Below are 7,223 nucleotides of genomic sequence, written 5' to 3'. Positions count from 1 at the left end.
GAGTTAATGTGTTAATCTTTTATATGAAGAGTTAATCTGTTGATCTTCTATATGTAGAGTTAATCTGTTGATCTTCTATATGAAGAGTTAATCTGTTGATCTTCTATATGTAGAGGTAATCTGTTGATCTTCTATATGTAGAGTTAATCTGTTGATCTTCTATATGAAGAGTTAATCTGTTAATCTTCTCTATGACGAGTTAATCTGTTAATCTTCTATATGAAGAGATAATCTGTTAATCTTCTATATGAAGAGTTAATCTTCTATATGAAGAGTTAATCTGTTGATATTCTATATAAAGAGTTGATCTTCTATATGAAGAGTTAATCTGTTGATCTTCTATATGAAGAGTTAATCTGTTGATCTTCTACATGTAGAGTTAATCTGTTGATATTCTATATAAAGAGTTGATCTTCTATATGAAGAGTTAATCTTCTATATGAAGAGTTAATCTGTTGATATTCTATATAAAGAGTTGATCTTCTATATAAAGAGTTAATCTGTTGATATTCTATATAAAGAGTTGATCTTCTATATGAAGAGTTAATCTTCTATATGAAAAGTTAATCTGTTGATATTCTATATAAAGAGTTGATCTTCTATATGAAGAGTTAATCTTCTATATGAAGAGTTAATCTGTTGATCTTCTATATGAAGAGTTAATCTGTTAATTTTCTATATGAAGAGTTAATCTGTTAATCTTTTATATGAAGAGTTAATCTGTTGATCTTCTATATGTAGAGTTAATCTGTTGATCTTCTATATGAAGAGTTAATCTGTTGATCTTCTATATGTAGAGGTAATCTGTTGATCTTCTATATGTAGAGTTAATCTGTTGATCTTCTATATGAAGAGTTAATCTGTTAATCTTCTCTATGAAGAGTTAATCTGTTAATCTTCTATATGAAGAGATAATCTGTTAATCTTCTATATGAAGAGTTAATCTTCTATATGAAGAGTTAATCTGTTGATATTCTATATAAAGAGTTGATCTTCTATATGAAGAGTTAATCTGTTGATCTTCTATATGTAGAGTTAATCTGTTGATATTCTATATAAAGAGTTGATCTTCTATATGAAGAGTTAATCTTCTATATGAAGAGTTAATCTGTTGATATTCTATATAAAGAGTTGATCTTCTATATGAAGAGTTAATCTGTTGATATTCTATATAAAGAGTTGATCTTCTATATGAAGAGTTAATCTTCTATATGAAGAGTTAATCTGTTGATATTCTATATAAAGAGTTGATCTTCTATATGAAGAGTTAATCTTCTATATGTAGAGTTAATCTGTTGATATTCTATATAAAGAGTTGATCTTCTATATGAAGAGTTAATCTTCTATATGAAGAGTTAATCTGTTGATCTTCTATATGTAGAGTTAATCTGTTAATCTATATAAAGAGTTGATCTTCTATATGAAGAGTTAATCTGTTGATCTTCTATATGAAGAGTTAATCTTCTATATGAAGAGTTAATCTTCTATATAAAGAGTTAATCTGTTAATCTTCTATATGAAGAGTTAATCTGTTGATCTTCTATATGAAGATTTGATCTTCTATATAAAGAGTTAATCTGTTGATCTTCTATATGAAGAGGTAATCTGTTGATCTTCTATATGAAGAGATAATCTGTTAATCTTCTATATGAAGAGTTGATCTGTTGATCTTCTATATAAAGAGGTAATCTGTTGATCTTCTATATGAAGAGATAATCTGTTGATCTTCTATATGAAGATTTGATCTTCTATATAAAGAGATAATCTGTTGATCTTCTATATGAAGATTTGATCTTCTATATAAAGAGATAATCTGTTAATCTTCTATATGAAGAGTTAATCTGTTGATCTTCTATATGAAGATTTGATCTTCTATATGAAGAGTTAATCTGTTGATCTTCTATATAAAGAGTTAATCTGTTGAGCTTCTTTTTGAAGAGTTAATCTGTTGATCTTCTATATGAAGAGTTAATCTGTTGATATTCTATATGTAGAGCTAATCTGTTAATCTTCTATATGAAGAGGTAATCTGTTGATCTTCTATATGAAGAGTTAATCTGTTGATCTTCTATATGAAGAGGTAATCTGTTGATCTTCGATATGAAGAGGTTATCTTCTATATAAAGAGGTAATCTGTTAATCTTCTATATGAAGAGGTAATCTGTTAATCTTCTATATGAAGAGTTGATCTGTTGATCTTCTATATGAAGAGTTGATCTGTTGATCTTCTATATGAAGAGTTGATCTGTTAATCTTCTATATGAAGAGGTAATCTGTTAATCTTCTATATGAAGAGGTAATCTGTTAATCTTCTATATGAAGAGTTGATCTGTTGATCTTCTATATGAAGAGGTAATCTGTTAATCTTCTATATGAAGAGGTAATCTGTTAATCTTCTATATGAAGAGTTGATCTGTTGATCTTCTATATGAAGAGTTGATCTGTTGATCTTCTATATGAAGAGTTGATCTGTTGATCTTCTATATGAAGAGGTAATCTGTTAATCTTCTATATGAAGAGGTAATCTGTTAATCTTCTATATGAAGAGTTGATCTGTTGATCTTCTATATGAAGAGTTGATCTGTTGATCTTCTATATGAAGAGTTGATCTGTTGATCTTCTATATGAAGAGTTGATCTGTTGATCTTCTATATGAAGAGGTAATCTGTTGATCTTCTATATGAAGAGGTAATCTGTTGATCTTCTATATAAAGAGTCAATCTGCTGACTCTGCAGCAGATTGAGTGTTTAGACCTGAGGGATTCGAGGTGGGGGGTTCGTGGACTGATGAGCAGTGATGTGCCGTCACATGTCAGAGCTGCTGCCTGCAGCCAGAGCAGCTCTCTCTGTGAGTGACGGGATGATTTTCAGGCGTCCGTGTCTCTGCATGCTGCCTAATGAGAGCTCATACCTCTATATGGACTCGCTCACCTGCAGGTAGAAGCTGCTTCACACCTTCAGGGCTGAAACTGATACCAGATCTGTTTTTATTCTCATCCCATAAACTTTCCTTACATTCATTTGTCAAAATAACGAACAGTGAGTTCATTCAGACTCTACAGGAACAAGATGTACATATAGTTAAAGCTGCGAGCAATGATGAACGGGCCCTCGCACCTTCCTGTGCGTCGGGGGGACTGGCGGGACGCTGACTGATGCGGCCAAGTACGATGATACCGGAACTCTGATGATCGCAACGACGCCTGCCACAAGACTCTACGACAAACGGTTCACGAGTTATGAAAGGGGGCGTGGCTAACGTCTTGGGGCGGGGCTATGAGTGTATTTTTTCATGTACATGTCATCAGGACTGGACCCTCATCATACCTGAGACATCTGGGGCAGATCGGACTATGTACAGTGGAGTTACAACAACTTCCTGTTTCATGGCGAATGGCTCAAAATGGCTGCCACGCCACGGTCAGGTGGTTCAGTGAAAACTCACCATTTGAATAAGTTTTCATCCTGAAGGTCTTCAGATGGTCCTGACCAAATTTCAAGTCGATCTGATGAAATCTATAGGAGGAGTTTGTTACACGGCCTACAAAACGCTAAAAATGGCATATTAAATTCAAAATGGCTGACTTCCTGTTGAGTTTTGGGCAAACCTCCAAGAGGCTTTTTAGTGTGTCTCCACATGTTACATCTGTCTGCCAAATGTTATACATGTAGATGAAACCGGAGCGAGGGGCTCAATTTTTCCAATTCACCAAATCCTCAAAAAGGCGATTCATTTGGGAGAAAAAGAAAAAGAAGAAACAGTCCAGTTTCAACAGAGCCTTCGCCGCCGGCCCGACGCTGTCGCCGGCCCGACGCTGTAGAGTTCCTCCGTTCCTCTGAATAATACAGCAGCATGTTGTTTCCATTCTCGTTGAAACCAAAACATTTTCACTGAATAACCACAGTTATATACAGACGTAGGCAAAGTTGTTGGTACCCTTCCGTTAAAGAAAGAAAAACCCACAATGGTCACTGAAATAACTTGAAACTGACAAAAGTAATAATAGATAAAAATTTACTGAAAATGAACTAATGAAAATCAGACATTGTTTTTGAATTGTGGTTCAACAGAATCATTTTAAAAAACAAACTAATGAAACTGACCTGGACAAAAATGATGGTACCCCTAGAAAAGATGTAAAATAATGTGACCATAGGGACATATTAAACTAAGGTGTGTCCTGTAAATAGCATCACAGGTATCTTCAAACTTGTAATCAGTCAGTCTGCCTATTTAAAGGGTCAAAAGTAGTCACTGTGCTGTTTGGTATCATGGTGTGTACCACACTGAACATGGACCACAGAAAGCTAAGGAGAGAGTTGTCTCAGGAGATCAGAAAGAACATTATAGACCTTCATGTTAAAGGTAAAGGCTATAAGACCATCTCCAAGCAGCTTGATGTTCCTGTGACTACAGCTGCACATATTATTCAGAAGTTTAAGGTCCATGGGACTGTAGCCAACCTCCCTGGACGTGGCCGCAAGAGGAAAATTGATGACATATTGAAGAGACGGATAATACGAATGGTAACCAAAGAGCCCAGAACAACTTCCAAAGAGATTAGAGGTGAACTTCAAGGTCAAGGTACATCAGTGTCAGATCGCACCATCCGTCACTGAGCCAAAGTGGACTTAATGGAAGACGACCCAGGAGGACACCAAATCATAAAAAAGCGAGACTGGAATTTTCCAAAATGCATACTGACAAGCCACAAAGCTTCTGGGAGAATGTCCTTTGGACAGATGAGACAAAACTGGAGCTTTTTGGCAAGTCACATCAGCTCTATGTTCACAGACGAAGAGATGAAGCATCCAAAGAAAAGAACACTGTACCTAATGTGAAACATGGAGGAGGCTCGGTTATGTTATGGGGCTGCTTTGTTGCATCTGGCACAGGGTGTCTTGAATCTGTGCAGGGTGCAATGAAATCTGAAGACAATCAAGGCATTCTGGAGCGAAATGTGCTGCCCAGTGTCAGAAAGCTTGGTCTCAGTTGCAGGTCATGGGTCCTCAAACAGGATAATGACCCAAAACACAACTAAAAACACCCAAGAATGACTAAGAACTAAACATTGGACTATTCTGAAGTGGCCTTCTATGAGCCCTGATCTAAATCCTATTGAACATCTGTGGAAGGAGCTGAAACATGCAGCCTGGAGAAGGCACCCTTCAAACCTGAGACAGCTAGAGCAGTTTGCTCACGAGGAGTGGGCCAACATACCTGTGGACAGGTGCAGAAGTCTCATTGAGAGTTACAGAAATCGCTTGATTGCAGTGATTGCCTCAAAAGGTTGTGCAACTAAATATTAAGTTAAGGGAACCATCATTTTTGTCCAGGCCAGTTTCATTAGTTTGTTTTTTTAAATGATTCTGCTGAACCATAATTCAAAAACAATATCTCATTTTCATTAGTTAATTTTCAGTGAATTTTTATTTATTATTACTTTTGTCAGTTTCAAGTTATTTCAGTGACCATTGTTGGTTTTTCTTTCTTTAACGGAAGGGTACCAACAACTTTGCCTACGTCTGTATATATATACATATATGTATATATATGTATATATATACATATATATATACATACATATACATACATATATATATATAATCACAGCTGGATGATCCCACTGAACGGCAGCAGAGCAGATGTATTCCACTACTTCGTTTTGTTAGTTTATTAGTTAATAGCAGCAGGAAGTTTAATACTGAGTGAAATATTAAAGTTATAATAACTAGAGTTAGACAGAGAACGGAGCACCAGGACTACTGCACCAGGACTACTGCACCAGGACTGCTGCACCAGGACTACTGCACCAGTTGCCTAAAAGCCATTTCAGATAATATTTCATATTATTTATGGGCAGTAGTTTGTTTTACAGAGTTTCTGACCGAGATCTAAAAAAAAAAAAATCATCAAAATATACGAGTCTCAAGACCAACAAGGATCAACAAAGTCCCCCTCCTGGTGTGGACAGAACCCCTCCTGGTGTGAACAGAACCCCTGTTGGTGTGAACAGAACCCCTGTTGGTGTGAACAGAACCCCTCCTGGTGTGGACAGAACCCCTCCTGGTGTGAACAGAACCCCTCCTGGTGTGGATGGACCTTCACGGTGCCGTCGTGTGACGGAGGGAGGACTTCAGGGCCCGTCTGGACAGGAGGAACCATTAAACTCTTCTGATCCGATCACTCATTAAACTCTCAGAACTCGGGTTGTCTTCAGGACATCTGACTGAACATGCAGCTTCACATTCAGTCAGCTCAGCAGTTCAGTTCCAGTCTCTGGCCGACGTCCACCGGGGCCGTCTGTAGTTCAATGCCTTGCTCAAGGACACTTTGCTATAATAGATTGTGGATGACTTGTCTTCTCTAACCTCCACACGGGGACCGCGCCTCGGCTTTGAATGCAGCCTAATCTCTATAAACCAGCTGCCAATCAACACCAACAACCCGGCTTAACTTTCACCCGTTCTCTCCGAGTCAGAACACAAACCAGCTGGCAGCTCGTCAGGAATCTGAACCAACACCGAGACGCTGACAGAAGACACTTTTAATTTAGATTTTAATTCATTTAATTACAGAACCTCCCGGCACTGTGGGATCATCTGAACACAGTCAGAGACTGAATTTTGACCCCCATCTGGATCCAACAATAGTGAAGAGATAGTTCAGTTTAAACAGACCAAGAGCTCCGGTCTTTAAACCCACGGAGTGCACGTTAACACATCATCAACCCTCTGTACTGACTCTGTACTCTGTGTACTCTGTACTCTGTGTACTCTGTGTACTAGTACTACTAGTACTGTGTTGTACTCTTCATGTCCACAGCCTGCTTCTCCACCACCTCCAGGACAGAATGAGCCGTCGGCACACTGTCACACCCTGAAGAACCAGCAGATTTATGATCAGCTTGCTGGTTGACAGCAGAGTTATATAACACGGTGCCTGAGGGGGGGGGTAGTTCAGACTCATCTTTGACTGCTGCTGAGAGGTCACCTGGAGGTCATTCAGAGAGCAGGTTTAACCAGCTCTGAGAACGGGAACGTTTGATAACCGTCACTGTTTCAAATGTTTGACTTCCTCTTGATGGAATAATGGAGACCAGAAGGTCTCCTGACCTTCATGTTGACCGTCTTCTTGATGGTCTCCTGACCTTCATGTTGACCGTGTTCTTGATGGTCTCCTGACCTTCATGTTGACCATCTTCTTGATGGTCTCCTGACCT

This window comes from Sebastes umbrosus, assembly GCF_015220745.1.
Source record: "Sebastes umbrosus isolate fSebUmb1 chromosome 14 unlocalized genomic scaffold, fSebUmb1.pri SUPER_14_unloc_1, whole genome shotgun sequence".
Classification (NCBI taxonomy): domain Eukaryota; kingdom Metazoa; phylum Chordata; class Actinopteri; order Perciformes; family Sebastidae; genus Sebastes; species Sebastes umbrosus.
This window is presented reverse-complemented; position numbering follows the sequence as displayed.